The sequence below is a fragment of the Lepidothrix coronata genome, unplaced genomic scaffold, assembly GCF_001604755.1.
Source record: "Lepidothrix coronata isolate B3197 unplaced genomic scaffold, Lepidothrix_coronata-1.0 Scaffold10, whole genome shotgun sequence".
NCBI lineage: Eukaryota > Metazoa > Chordata > Aves > Passeriformes > Pipridae > Lepidothrix > Lepidothrix coronata.
The window spans coordinates 7,519,924-7,535,006 of NW_016690190.1; the positions used below are offsets into that span (position 1 = coordinate 7,519,924).

The 15,083-nt window shown below is 42.1% G+C and overlaps 1 protein-coding gene across 5 annotated transcripts in view; it reads left to right on the forward strand.

The window, feature by feature from the left end:
• Positions 1 to 759: 759 nt before the first annotated feature.
• ADIPOR2 (adiponectin receptor 2) overlaps positions 760 to 15,083 on the forward strand; it is a 45,176-nt gene continuing 30,852 nt past the window's right edge. Inside the window, exons 1-2 of one of the 5 annotated variants that reach the window (XM_017804776.1) lie at positions 784 to 817; positions 5,688 to 5,853. The gene's annotated coding sequence lies outside the window, so the exon portion shown is untranslated. Of the gene's footprint in view, positions 818 to 1,112; positions 1,195 to 5,687; positions 5,854 to 6,507; positions 6,630 to 10,623; positions 10,732 to 15,083 lie in introns of those variants that run through there. The other 4 variants (XM_017804777.1, XM_017804781.1, XM_017804780.1 and 1 more) reach the window with 4 other exon arrangements.

Below are 15,083 nucleotides of genomic sequence, written 5' to 3' on the forward strand. Positions count from 1 at the left end.
CCTGGAGTACTGTGTCTGGTTGGGCCCCTCAACTCAAGGAGGACATCTTAGTCTTGGAATGAGTCCAGAGAAAGGCAAAGAAGCTGATGAAGGATCTGGAGCAGCTGAGGGAGCTGGTGGGGTTTAGCTGGGAGAAAAGGAGGCTCAGGGGGTCCTTGTCACTCTTTACAACTCTCTGAAAGGAGTGTGTCGCCAAGTGGGGGTCAGGCTCTTCTCCCGGGTAACAAATGGCAGGACAAGAGGACATAGTTTTCAGCTGCGCCAGGGGAGGTTTAGGTTGGACATTAGGAAGAATTTCTTCACAGCAAGGGTGATTAGACATTTGAACGGACTGCCCAGGGAGGTGGTGGAGTCACCATCCCTGGAGGTGTTTAAGGAAAGACTGGACGTGGCACTTAGTGCCATGGTCTAGCTGGCGTGGCCGTGTCCGGTCAAAGGTTGGACTCGATGACCTCAGAGATCATTTCTAACCTAACTGACTCTGCGCTTCTATTCCCAGGACGGAAGGCAGATAACGCACCGCCCCCGCACCCCCGCTCCCGGTGCGCCTGCGCGGCCGCGGTGGCTCCTCCTCCCTGCCATCCCATCCCATCCCTCCCTTCCCTTCCCTCCCTTCCAGGCCCGGGCCGGGCTCTCTCCGCGTCCTTCCGGCCCCGGGCGCGCAGCCGCGGCGGCGCCTCCCGCATTGGCGGCGGCGGCCTCGTGCGATGGTGACGCCGTAGGGCCGGGGGAGGCGGCGGCCGGGCCGGGCGGGCGGCGGCGGCAGCGGCGGCCGCGGGACGGGGGCGGCGGCAGCAGCTCCGCCGGCCGTGGGCAGGTGAGAGCGAGCGCAGGGGGAGCCGCGGCCCCCGCTCCGCGCCGCGGGGGCTACGCGGGCCCGGCCCGGCCGCCCGCGGGGCCGGGGGTCGCCGCCGGGGCGAGCACCCGGTCGGGGGGCGGCGGGGGGACCCCCGCGGTGTGGGGGCAGCGCTGCGGGGTCCCGGCGCTGCCCGGCGGGGCGGGGGGGCCGCGGGAGGGCGGCGGCGGCGCTGCCCTGGCCCGGCCGTGTCTGGGCCCTGCGGGCGGGTGTGCGGGGCGGGAGCGAGCGGAGCCCGCGGGCGGGGAGTTCGCTCGGGGCACGGAGGAGAGCTCGGGAATTGCCGGCTGGAGGAGGCTTTGGGCCAGGGGAGCGCTGTTAAGTGGGTCAAGAGCACCGTAAGTGGGTCTTGTTTATAGTCTTCCGTGCACTTGTTGCTCGCCAGGGCAGGGAGGTCTGCTGCTGCTCCTGAAATCTTTCTACAGAGACAATAAAAATAATAACGCCTCCGCTTGCACAATATGGGAGCCTTATTGGGCAAGCAGAGCAGTCTCTGTCTCTCAGAGTCTCTGTCTCTCAGTGTTTTCAAGTGAATGTGTGTATAAACACTTGAACTACCAACAGTAGATAATGCGAATATTCTGTACCGCAGTTTGGATATTCTCACGTTGTTGTTTGGGTAACCACAATTTGGATATTCTCAAGTGGCAGCGGAATAAACTTTTTAAAAAGTTGGTTTTTATTTTTTTTAATTTTTTTTTTTTTCCCTGAGAGAGTCAGACATTCATCTCTTGCTTGCTTAGGCTGAACAACAAAGACGTTTAAACATATGGTAATCGCCCAGAAGACAAAGAAGATGTGACAGCTGTTGTTCTTACTGGGCTTTTGCAGCAGTGTTTCTTTTTGTGTCTGTTTTAGCCTTACAAGTCAGTTGATTTTGTGGCTTTAGTAGTTGTGTGGGCAATTGTTTTGGGAAAAACGTTAATATTAAATTATAACTTTTTTTGACATACAGACTTTGTCACCTTGTGTATGTAAACTATCATGCACCTGTTACATAGCAGAAAAGCTTTTAGATATTACTCCTTGTTTAAGGGCACTTTCTGTTCTTTGTGCAGCACTGAAGTTCTTCAGGCGGTTGAATTGTCTTGTGTATCACAACCATGTTGCGTATTTTTTAAAATGGACCAGGTTTTACTAAACTGGCCAGGCCCTCTGGGCAAACCCTTCGTGGTATAATCTGGTTTTCAAGACCTGAGGCCTTTAAAGTGTAATTTAAACTCTTGTTTTCACTCCCTTGCTGTAGTCAGTGCCGGGCAGTATTAAATTTCTGGTTCCATCTTGGCTGTGGTCTTCACAGGTCTGTTCTGGAAGTCGCTGAAGAGCTGTGCACTGCACAGCCCTCTTTCTCAGCACTGTGGTAAAAATCCTCTGCTTTCAGAGGCCTTTTTTGTAGTAGATCAGTGTCGAGGTGCTTTTTTTCTGCAGAACCTTAGTGAGACTGCTACAAATTCGGTGGCAGCTGCTGTAACAGAGGAAAATATGTTTGTGATCGACAGAAGTAGGTTGTTGTGTCATGAAATTATGGATGCAGCACGGCCATAAAACCCAGCCTGTTTTCCTTGTTATCTTTGGCTATGAGCTAATATTATTTATATGAGAAAGGAAGTGATTGTGTTTTGAGTTTGTTTTTCCTTTTCCCATAGGGGTACAAACCAGCTCCAGTTATGAAGATTTTATGCTGTGGTTCTTGCATTATTATGTCTAAACTTCATCTGTCCCGTGGCACTTAATCCAGTACGAAGACTATGAGTATGTGTTAGCAGGCAACTTAAAAGAAGTTCATTGTTGTGTGGGAAGTGTAATATTAGTTGATAAAATACGGAAATGATTCCCTTGCCGGAGCTTACAAATAAATATGGCTGTGAATAAGGTTGTTGGCAGCTTTGCAGTGAAAACCATGCAGAATAGTTACTAACGTGGAAAACTGAATCCGAGTTAGTGATGGAGGAGCTAAAAGCTGCATCCTAGCTCAGTCCAGGTTTTCAAAATGATGCTTTCTGAGTGTAAATCAGATATGAGAACGTAATCTGGTGTGAAGGGCAAGAGCGTATTTTTGGCATACTTAAGCAAAAGCTTTCATGGTGAAAATTCCTTCAGCAGATTCTCATGTATTGTATGTGTATTCTCAGACATAAATACAAAATGTGTTGGGTATACGAGCTTAAATTGTATCAGGTCTTCAAGAGAGCCAGACACAAACAAAGGTATTTCCCTGACCCCCCCACAGCCCCAGTCTTTGCACCGATGGAGTTGTATTAGTGCTGTTGGACTGGTGACATTACCACTAGTTTGCTAAAGTGGCTAGTGAGCAGTGATTTTTGGCAACGTGGGTGAGATTCAGACTTGGAGCCTGACTCCTGGATACAGGCTTAAAGGGCTAGGGTTTGAAAAGCCTCTGCTTGCTCTAGGCAAGCGTTTCTGCTGATTTGTCATGAAGGAAAATTAATGGGAATTGGCAGGGCATGTAATGCCAGTGATTTTAATGCTTGGCTCTCTGCTATCTCATGTCTTCAGTTGCATGTTCAAGGAGCTGTGTCAAGCATTCATGTACGAAAGATACTCAATATTAGGCACTAAAAATTTTGCAAGTTTTACAGGTTTCTGGTTGCATAACCACATTGTCCAAGACACTGTGCAAAGCAACAAGGCCCGCTTTCGTCAGTGGAGATGCTGTTTGTGCATGAGGAAAATCTTGATAAGGAAACTTCAGGAGATCGCTGGATTATTAGGATGCCATCAGCAATTCAAATCCTTGAATAGAGGTAGTTCTGAAATGGAAATAGCAGTTTTGAGTATTTATGATTTGAAAGTGTTTGTGTCTGAGTCATTCAGTGAATTTTCTGACAGACGGTGTTGGTAGATTTGAAAAGATAATGGTAGCGATTATGGAAAAGTATTTGGGACAGTGTTTAGGGGGAAGACTATTAATTTAAATTGTATTGTTTTCTGGTAGAACTTGTTTTAAATGCTGTTTCCTTTGTATTGACATATAAGACATTGTATTTCAGTGAGTTGTGCTTAATGTGGTGACTGCCTGCCTCTGCTATTTAAAGCAATATGTTTGTCAAGACAAGTTCAACAAAGAAGCTGGTTTTCAAAAATTCAGAATATGGAGACAAATAAGATACTAGTTCTGATTCTTCAGAAAACTGTTTCTGAAAACATTTTTTAACTTTCATTTGTTTATTTGAATATGCTCCTGCTACTGGAACATTTTACTTTTGAAGTAGGATGCTGCAGATCAGTATGTAAACTAGTAAGAAGCAGGAGGTGAGTTGTTTTTGTTTAGTTCCTGTTGCAGAGCTGTGAAGTGAATGACCTGCCTTCTGTGTGACAGAGTGAGAGATTCAGACTTCTGTCATGTAACTGTAAAACTGAACAGCAGTTTAACTTGCCCAGTGATTTTCTGGAAAGTTTGTCGCAATGGTTTGACATAAAAATGTAATCTTTATCTTAGTCCACTTTGAAGGTGGACCTCAAGGTTTCCTTTCAGGACATGGTGACAGACTTTCTGTTTACAGAGGACTGTTCACCATGCTGGGATGTGGTAGGTGGTGTGGTGATAAGCAGACAGCCTCTCTTAGGAAAGGAGGTGCCACAGCTTCTGCTGCTGCTTGATTTGAGAAGTAGCAGAGAACTTGAAGTGAGTTGGCAAAATTAAGGTGTTTAGAAATTTGGAGAGCAAATATTACATGTTTAATTCTATTTTGCATTCTGATTTAACATGATTTTCAATTATAACCTCTTTGGAATTTTCAGGACCTCATGGAAATACCTTTGTATTTCACTGTTTTTTGTTCAGTGGCATCTGTCTGAGTTATGATGCGGTCACAGTAGGAAAAAAATTACTGTCCAGGTTTTGTTTGGTTTCTTTTTTTTAGATTAATGATATCTTGATGGCAGTTTTATTTGTTGTTGCACATAGCCATAATTACTCATGTACTCTGGAGCTGCAGATCTCTGCTGCTCTGTTAGTGGAGGAAAGGGTCTCTTTTTCTGACCAGGCAGGATTCTTTGGACTTCTGTGAACTGTGTATGTGTGACAGTGAATGTTTTTGGACTTCTCAGGGCTGCCTTGTGGTTAAATTGATTGCATAAAGGTGCCTTGAAATGCATAGGCAGATATAAGGTTCCCAGGACACGTAATTGTCAGCGTAGAAAAATCTGCTGCATGGTTCAGATGGATTTCAATAGCTGTGAAAATGCTGGGATGTGCCAGCTGCTGTAGCGCTCTGTGAACAGGACTAATTAAGCCCTTGTGAGAAGAGAAAATAGTCAGGCACTATTTACAGGAAGAAAGTGTTGGAACAGGCAGAGCTGTAATCATTGGCTCTGAGGTACCTTTAGACAGCAGTAGGCAAGAGAGTAGACAATTTACTTGCGGAATGGGTTGAAAGTCAAGTGTGAATGCTTACAATGGCTATTGCAGTGTTCTGCCAGCACGGCTAAGTACATTGCACACTTCTGTTGAGACCTGCTACAGGAAAGGCTACTTCCCTTTTTTGCCCTATTGTGTTCTCTTCTGTCTGGCAGTATTTTACCTCAAAGCGGTTAATGTTCATGTTTCTCATGCAATGCTGAAAACCAAACTATATTAGATATAGATGTCATAAATGTTGCTTGCCTTTGAATGGGTCCTGTAAAAGTCTAGCTGTCTGCTAAAGTGAATGGTTGTTTTTCCAATTTTAAGCTTTTCTATTATCATCTGAATGTATTCAAAGACAAGGTGCAACTAGGCTGTCTTACCTTAAGTACACCAAAACCATTTCTCATATCTGTTCATCCAATTTTCCTCCTTCTCAACCAAATTAAATGCTCTTTTCCCTAGTGTGCATGGTTCCATCTGCTTAGAGGATTGCAGAGACTACCATTCCTGATTTGAAGACAAGATCAATTGTGCTGCTCTGTTTAGGTCTAGAGGATGACACTTTATGTGCCACGGATTTCCTTAGGAGATCATCACTGGATGTGTTAAGCCGTTCTACAGCTTTTAGGTAAGGGTCTTTTTAGTGGTAGGAACCTTTAGTGGGCTTTTCTGTGCTTTAATGACAGCATTCTGGCAAGGTTCCCGCTTTAGCTCCTTACTGATGGATGTTTTTGGCTTGTCAAGTTTGATTTTTCTCTAAGTGCTGTCTCAAGTGTGTTTTAATAAACTGGGTGCTTATGGATATTTGAATAAACAGGCTGTTCTGGAGGGAACAAGCCATGGGCCTTCTTGCTGTATGAAACATTTTCTTTAGACTTTGTTAAAGACCCTTATTTGTGCTCCCTTGGTTTCTTGTGCAAACTACTTGGTGGGTGATAGCAGGATTTGGGAACTGTAACCATGATAAGGACTTCAAGATCACACTGTCTGTACATTGTTTCTGAGTTTTTATTAAATGCAGAACTTGTGATGAAAACGGAATAATTGAATTGAGGCAGTAAAAGCTGCCTTCTGAGAGCAAATACCAACTCTAGGTTCTTAGATTAAATCTGAATGGTAAAATTCCTTCAGCTGGTGGTAAAATTCCTAAAGTTAATCTTTAACTCCTGATTATACTACAAATAAATCCATATCTCCCACTCTGCAGTGGGAGCTGTTTTAAAAAGCAGTGCAAAGATAAGTGTAGCTGAGACTGACTGTGCTCTCAATCCTGAGAGTACTGGCAAGATTTTAGCTGCAAGGAAAGGGATTTTAGCATTTGGAACAAGGAAGAGGATGGCTAGTGGGACTTGGGATGAAGAGCCATTGAACATGCATTTTGGCATCTCTCAGCTGACAGCTTAGGTGTGCATTTGTTATGAAGAACCCTGCATGGCATTTCCTGGTGGGCTGCTCCTGGGATTTAGTGGTTGCCATTCCCTGGTGTAAACTGAAGGATTTACTTTTTCTGTTTTCTTTCCTAATGTTTTAATTTATATCTTGGTCTCTGTGACTGGTGGAATTCGTGGGCATGTATTACTTAAAGAAATACTAGTGCTGTGGGGATAAGTTAGTGGTGGTGGAATCTGGTACATTTTGATGTTATGGGATAACACAACCAATTTGCACATGAAGAACAGTGTGCTTTGCAAGTTGTGATAGTTAAAGCAATTATTTGTGTCTGTGTATTCCCTAGAATAGCATATGGCATTGCAAGGCTGGTAACAGTGATATTCTGCTCTTCTCAATATTAATCCTTTAGGCAAATAATTTTTTGTTTTAATGGAACATGACTGTAGAAATAAAAGTAAGAGCCTATTCATAATTTTTATTAAACTATCTATGTGACAAAGTGCCAGCTACTGGCTTTCTGCCTGCTGTACCTTCAGCAGGGAACAAAATGGTTTATTTTCTGAGGTGAGTGTTCTGAGAGTTGAGAAAAGCACAACAAAGTCAACAGAAGCTTTACTTAGTAGTTTTCTGACCTTTATGTATTCCAAGCTAAAAGGAGGATGCTGAAAAAGGCTTCTGTCATGGTTATCTTAATGTCCATGGTTAAGTGCAACTGCTCTTTGACTTCCTGCTCTGTGACATTTTAATAATTGGCAACTGTATGAGTTCTGCAGCATTACAGAAATAGTTCAATAATAGGTGTGTGATAAAATTCCTTTTCTTTTTGTGAGCTTCACTAATGCAGCAAAGGAAGTTGCTAGGTAGCTTAGGCTTGATTTGTAAGATATTTCTCAAGGGGCAATTTTCAAATACGTTTTTGGTATGGAAGATGGATACTGAATTTAAATGGAAATACTATATTATTTAAATATAAATATATATACCTGATAAGTATGAATTATTCGTTTTACTCCTGTGAAGGACATAAAGAAATAGTTTTTGGTGGTGTGTTTATTTATTCTCATTTCAAATCATCCCCCAGAAACAGAGTGTAATTTGCAAAAGCCTCCTTTTCTTTCTGTTAGGATTTTTCAAAGGTGATCTGGCATTCTTATACCACCTTGGACTGTAAAGAAAGAACATCAGTAGTAAAATCTTAAAACTTTCTGGGTTACAAAAATCCAATGTTTCATTCAGTAGGAAGTGACCTGTTGCTAAAATAATTGGAGATGTGTATTGGTTTTAGCTGCTGTGTCTGTAAAACTCTTTAATTTGGCCTTAAACCCACGCTCTGGAGTTCAAAGGCGGGATGTTGCCTGTATTCTGCCTTGAAGGAAAACTCGGTTTCAAGTGAAGCTTATCCTTGATAGAAGCAAGAGAAGCTTGACCAAGTTTCATTGCATAAATGCTTCTGTCCCAAACATCAAGCTGGCGCGTGACGCTGTTGAAAGTGCCAGTTGTGTCAACTGATTTGGAAGGGCTCCAGTACTGGGGTCAGTGTGGGGAAAGGGAGATTGTACCAAAAAAAAATCTCAAAGACTCGGATAATGTCTGGGTGGATGTAACAGTCCAGCTCTGCATGGCTGTGGGTAACCAGGGCCTGCTTTGGGTTTGGAGCAGCAGAGTTTTAAGATGCTCTTGGGAAGGTGGTACAAGATGTTCTCAGAAGGACGTTAGTTTTTCGTTCCTCCGTGTAAGCCCTTTCCAGCTGACTTTTTCTGCGTTGGTTAACCGGATCAAACAGCCCCTTGTTACACATCACAGTAAAGTCACTGTGAGAAACAAAGCGTGATTACAGAACCCATGACTGTTTTCCTCTGAAAACTCATGTCTTGGCTCTGTTTCAATAGTTCATTATTATGTAAGTGCCTGAGGGCTTATCTGCTTGCAAGACTCACATGAGTGTTTTCTGTAGACTAAGGTCATCCTTGAAAAGGTACAATTCCACATTCCTGTTCTTTTAGCAGTAAGTATGATGTGTCCAGTAGTTCTTGTACCACCACCTGAAATCTTTCTGCATTTTGAGAGAATTCATCCTATGTAGACATTAAAACTCCCTTGAAACTTGATACTTCCTTCTTGGAGATCCTGTTTTGAATTAACAGATAATTTGAATGCTTTCTCATTTCAAGCCAAAGGGACTCGTGAATTGGGCAGTAATCAAAGTAATGTCTTTGTAATAAATGAACAGTTTATAAGCATATTATTTGTTACAACATTCAAAGTCACAGGTAACAGTGGTGGTATTTGAGGTTGACCAAAGCATAGTTGCATAATTCCTGTCGTAGAATGACATTTAGTCACACTAATGATGGAGCAATTGAGAATTACTGGCACTTAAAATTAATTACCAGGCAAACATAAAAAGGAAAGGTGGAGGATGTGCTCATTACTGCTGCTTCCATTGGAGACTGCTGCTTCAGGGGATGTGACAGAGGTAATAGAGCTGTACCAGCATATTCTGCTGATGGTGATCCAGTTGCTAAGCAAAAATGCAGGATGTGTTTGTTAAAACTGCTTCTCTTCAGTGATTGTCCAACTGCCTTTATTCGTCTTTGAACTTTTGATTTGGTTGTACTGAAAATCTTGGATCATCTGGTAAGTTGTCTAGGGAATTGGTTATATTAGGAAGCAAGTGGTCTGTTAGTGAAAACCAGTTCTGCTTTGTGTTGGAAATGTTGAATAAGGAGGCCGTACAACTGGGAGGTTTTAAACTGTTGGGAATAACACTTCGTGTAGAAGTATTAGCAGCACTTACTGTGCATAATGTAGTATGTGTGTTGTTTGAACCAGATTTTCTGCCTTGTGTACTACTTGCAGTATGGATTAAGTAGGTTGTATAACGTACAAGCCTTCCCTCCTCCACTGGAGTGCAGTGAATGCCAGTTTGAAGCTGTCATGCTAGTGCTGTGTGCTTTACAACTCCAGTGACACAGGATCCCAAGATAAACACAGCCTTCATTTAGTGACATTTTTAGGCTTTAACAGCACGCTCTGGAGTGAAGCAGAGAAAATGGCAATGGATTACAGGAAAAGTCTTCTGCATTCCTTGCTGTTTTCATGCTGTAAAATTTATGTCATAGAGGATCTCTCCCAAGCTCTGATTTCAAACTCCCATGTGGACCAAAAGCAACATTTTATGTGGCTTGACAAAGGTCCCTTTTCACTAACTTTAAGTGACCTGAGGCAGATTAACGTGCAGATTAATGTATTTGACAGTAATAAATCAGCTTTAACAAGTACCGAGGCAGAGATTTGTTTGGCAGAGGGTTTGGATAAGATACGGTATCTGGAGTTACGTTGAACATTTATAGGGGATGATATCCGAGACGGTTGAAAAATTTTCTGCTGTGTTAGATTTTGTACTGATGCATCTTTGTGCAATTTAGCTGTAACTATGTGGAGTTTTATTTAAGTCAAAGTTGTTATCTTGGTGAGCCAGCCTATAAAAATGGAAGGATTCTAGTTTAAATGGAATGCTTGCATTTTGTCATCCCCTGTAAATGTTTACAAGTTGCTGTATAGGACACATACTCTAAGGAGTTTTGTTCCCTCTCTGCATAAATTTATTATCTAATTTTAAGTTCACTTGGAGAAACAGCTTTCATGTTGATTACACATCTTTCTTTTAGGAAAGATGTAAGCTTCCCAAACTTGAATACAAACATCAAGAACCAGTGACAAAATTGAGATGAGAGAAATTGCTCTGTGCTTCCTCACAGGTAGCACAGCTGTTTATCTGAGAGCAGTTACAAATTAGCGTTAGGAATACTTGGGGGTTTTTTGGGAATATTATTTTAGTGGTTAAAATAACTGCTGTGTGTTACTCCATGGGGAAGGTACAAGATCTGTTTGTTTAACTGCTCTGTGGTGTTTCTCAGTACTGAGGCTTACAAGAAATTTGTACATTTGTGAAATGACGTGACAGTGTGACGAGCTTGGCTTCCAAATTGGAGTTCATAGTTCAGGTGAGGGCTGGTTATGTGCAGGAGAATATAAACCAGAGAGACAGGATTTAAACAAGTCATTCTTTTCCCCTTCAGGAGGGAAACTGTAGCAGTGCATAAAATAATTGGTAAGACTGGCTTTTGGGATGTTTCTTTATGCGGGTTTTTTTTTCAGGTTTGTGAGTTTGGTTTATTTTGTGTATGGGGTTTTTTTGTTTGTTTAGGGGTTTTTTTTCCCAGTTTTTTTTTAAATCTTTGCTCTTACTGTTCTGACTTTTGTCAGTGAAAATCAGTGGCATCAAACTGCTCTATGACAGTTTAAACACCATCCATGAAGAAATTAAAAATCATAGTAGTAAACAGATTTTATCTAATCTGTACATAAGAACAAAATTTGGGGCACGCTGAGTGTTTTGATTTCCTTGAGCCTCTGGAAAAAGGCAAGGTAATTTCATTGAAACTTGAAATTACAGAGCAGCTATAACATAAACCAGTCAAACTAGAAATCCCTCTGGCTCAGGATTCTGCCTTTATTGTGGAGTTGCTGCTTAAGCTTCTGCCCCCCCAAGGCTCTTTGACCACCCCCTTGTGTGTGATGCACTGTGTGATATCTGCCCAGTCTGCCTCCAAGCCCTGCTCCAGACACAGCTTCATGTTCCTGGGCTCCACTTGCTCAGTTTTCTTGCCCCTGTGTCTCAGCTGTGCACAGTGACAAGACCTACCTGAAGTAGAGAGACCAGGAAGCTCTTGTTTGCTTGTGCCCAGCAGATTCTGTGTGTCACTGGTGCTGAGTTGGTGGGTAGTGAGAGTTGTGCTATGGGCCTGTTCATGGCAGGGTTCACTTGACGTGTCCCCCTTGCTGCAGAATGAAATCCTGACATGCATATGCCACCTGGCCAGGTTGCAGCACCTTTTTACTGAGGCTTTGACTCTGCTTTGTCCCTGACCTTTCTATTTATAACCTTTGAGTCTGAAGCCTGGCCAAGCTGCAGGACCACCTACCAGTCTCAGGCAAGCTGACCATTCAGGGGAGGAGGAAACTTGGCAGCCGTAGGGTTTTTCTGTCCCCTTGTCCTCTTATGTAAGTCGCTGGCTGGAGCATCTCAGGGTAGTGCCTGCTGGCTTGTGGGATGCCTTTGGGGAGTTACTGGTGTTGGTGGGGTGCTTTGCCTGGTGTCCCTGGGAACCTTTCTGTTTCAACCCTCATCCTTTCTTCTGTGCAGTTTTTAGTTTTCTGCCTCGTAATAATTTGACTTCCTTCCTGTTTGGGTTTGTTGGTTTTTTTTTTTTTCTGTCCTTCCTCAGAGAGAACTCTAAGGATTTTAGTAAGGATGTCCATTCCCTAGGAAGAAAATAGCTTCTAAGCATGAATGTGCAAGCGGTATATGCTAGATGTTATTCAGGGTCTTCTAGAGCTAGAGGTGGCTTCATGTGCTTAACATGATTTGATGAATTTATCCTGTGCATTTGTCCACTTTCCCCGTGAATCCTCATCCTGTAGCAAGAAGTTCCAAGGTTTGCTTGTTTGCTTTATCAAAACCAAATTCTTTTCGTGTGTGCGTTTGCCATCTGCTAACTCTGTGACCTTACCTTGGTTGATGGTCAGTGGTTGGTATCTTCACTTTTTCTTGTTGTTGTTTGGGGTGGTGCTGCTGTTGTAGACTTGAAGATGAGGAAACCTTGTGCTGTGTTGAAATCTTAACTGCAATTTAGAGTGATCGACCCTGGTTTTACATCAAACTTTCTTTGCTATCACAGAGGAAACCCTCTCTCAAATAATTTAGTAGATGTGTGAAATGGGATGTAAGGCTTCTGAACTCTTACAGATTGACTAGCACATGATAAAAATAGATTTCAGATTTTGTATTTCATAAATGCGGGACTTGTTCACTTCTTACTTGTTTCCTTAGCTACAGTTGCTTGCTTATCTACTCAGGCCAGGACTTGCCTGGTTATCTGGGCAAGTTGGTTGTCCTTCAAGGTTTTACTTCTGCTTTTTCTTACATACTAAATTCACAACACTGATTGTTGATTTTTGTTATGACTTACAACCTGACATTGTCTGCTTTTTTCCCCAAAAATCACGTCTGCCTCTACTGTGCTGTCAATACTGGAAGAACCTTTCATGCTTTTCCTAACAGTGTACCTGGGGGTTTTACAAGTGGATAAGGCAGTGTTTATGCTCTGTTTAGAACTGACACCCTGTCTAGAGTTCTCAGCTGGGTTTCCAAGTACATCTTTGGCATACAAATTAGTGGTTGGCTTCTACATGTAGCACTTTGTCTCTGCTGAGAAGCTTGGCCTGTGTTTTCTGTCTGTGCACATCAGATGAATCTGAAGAGCTGTGTTGCATCTCGGTCACAGCCATTGATACAATAATTTGTCTTTGCATCAAAATTACATTAGATAGCTTATTTTTCTTACAGAATGAGAACAAACTTATACTAGAATGAGATCCTTTATTTGCTAATTCCATTGACAGTAAATGTTGTGTCAGCATAAGGTATTTTTTCTTCTTTCCAGAATAGTTTGCCAGAGTAGTTTTACACTATTAACACCCCTTACAGATGCAGTTGTGTTACGGTGAGAGTACTTTCAGTGAGTATTTGAAAACTAGGACAAATAACTATTCAGTAGTTTGCTGACCCAGTTCTTGCTTTCTGCTCCTGTTCCTCCTGTCTGGGCCCTTGTCCAGGAAATCAGCTGAAATTCCTACCCTTCCTACTCTTAAGATCGAATGCTTATCAGCTTGGCCATGTTTCCTTCCTGTTTTCAGGGTTTCTTAAAGAAATGGTATCTCTTCTGTGATGTCTAGAGCTTCTTTCTGCAAAACAGAAACTGCAGACAGTGACTGCTTAGCTCCATGTTTGTGTTTAAGTGCTGTTTTAGGATTGTATAAAGGTGTGTGAAAGGCCCTTTGGTACAAAACAACAGTGACCGGGTCACCCCAGCACAGAGTTCCCTCTCAAGGGAGAGAACATTGCCGGTTCAGGCAGCTCATTTAGTTGCTTGTCTTGGGGCTGCTTCAGAGCTTGTTATTATATTGTGATTTTCCTGTAACACTTTAAAGACAACAATGCTCTTCAGAGTTGAAAAATAGGAGAAGGAATGGAACACTCCATGCATGCTGTTACATTCTTGTGTATGGGCAAAGAGGGAGTACCCTTTGTACATGTGTCTGTTTATGAAAGTAACGTGTGAGTAAGTAAAGCCAAGACTTTATTGTTAGTATAATAGAAATCCTAACAGACTCAATTTTTCTTTAACAGTTAAGTCTAGACTAATGATTCTTAAGAGAAATGTTGCAGTCAGAGTACTTACATACAGGAAAATGTTGCCAAGCACAGCTAAAATTGTAACACACAAACTTTTTGGTTCCTGCCCTTCAGGTGGGGTTACTTTTACCCTTCCATTGCTTTGGGTCTTTAAGTCAGCAGCGTTGGACTACTGGAGAGGATCATGGGAGGTTGTCAGCCTTGGGAGTTGTTTGTTTGGAGGAGTATGATGTTGATTTTGCCCATTTCTTCTTCTTCCCTCTAGGAGGAAGAATGCATTCAGTAAGGGATATTAAGTCATGCAAAACATCTAACATGTAAATTAACATGAACCAAGTTTATGGTCTTAAACTGTTTCAAGCCTGTTTTGAGTTTAAGCTACATCCCTGCTTAAAGGGCTTGCATGTGTACTGATGATAATTTTGGTTCTTGAAATTTTAGCATTACTCTCATAAGTAGACTGTGGGTCTTTTGCCATCTCTCCTTAGTTATGGGACAGTAGAAAGTAAAAGATTAACTTAACATTTCTACTTTTGAACTGCATCAGTGGTGTATTATGATAGCAATGTCTGATACTAGGTCTTGTTTCAGAATTCAAGATGATTTCAAACAGCGTTACCAGGAAGCATGCTTATATGAGAGTGGCACTAATTGGTAAAGGAGACTAAAAGTTCACTTCAGCTTTTCTTAACTCTCAACAATATTTATCTTTTAAACCCCAAATTATTCTCTGGCTATTGCATTAAGGAAGTTAAGTAATTAATAAGTAGCTTTACCTGGTTTTATATAGAACTTCAGCCATTTGACTGAATTTGCTTCTGACTGACATAAATTTGATGCAGTCTAATTGTGGTGGATCTGCCTCTTTTGCTTGAGTTTTGGTGGGTAAAAAAAAGAATCTGAAAGATGACGCATCACTTTTTTGGTCTTAGACTGATACAGTTCTATGATGTGGATGTTGGTTATTTCTACAATGTTGTTGTGGCATTTTTGCTACGGAAAAGTACCAAATTCATTGTGGCTTTTGAGGAGGGGGATATATGCTGATATATGACAACTGAAAAAGTGTCATTGCTGAGGGTAAGTAAAGTAGTAACTTTGCTTTGTTCTTATTTTTTACAAATATGGGAATGCAAACATTTTGTAGACCAAACCTGTCAGCCACAAAATGAAACACTGATGAGCAAGCTCACAACCTCAGGAAT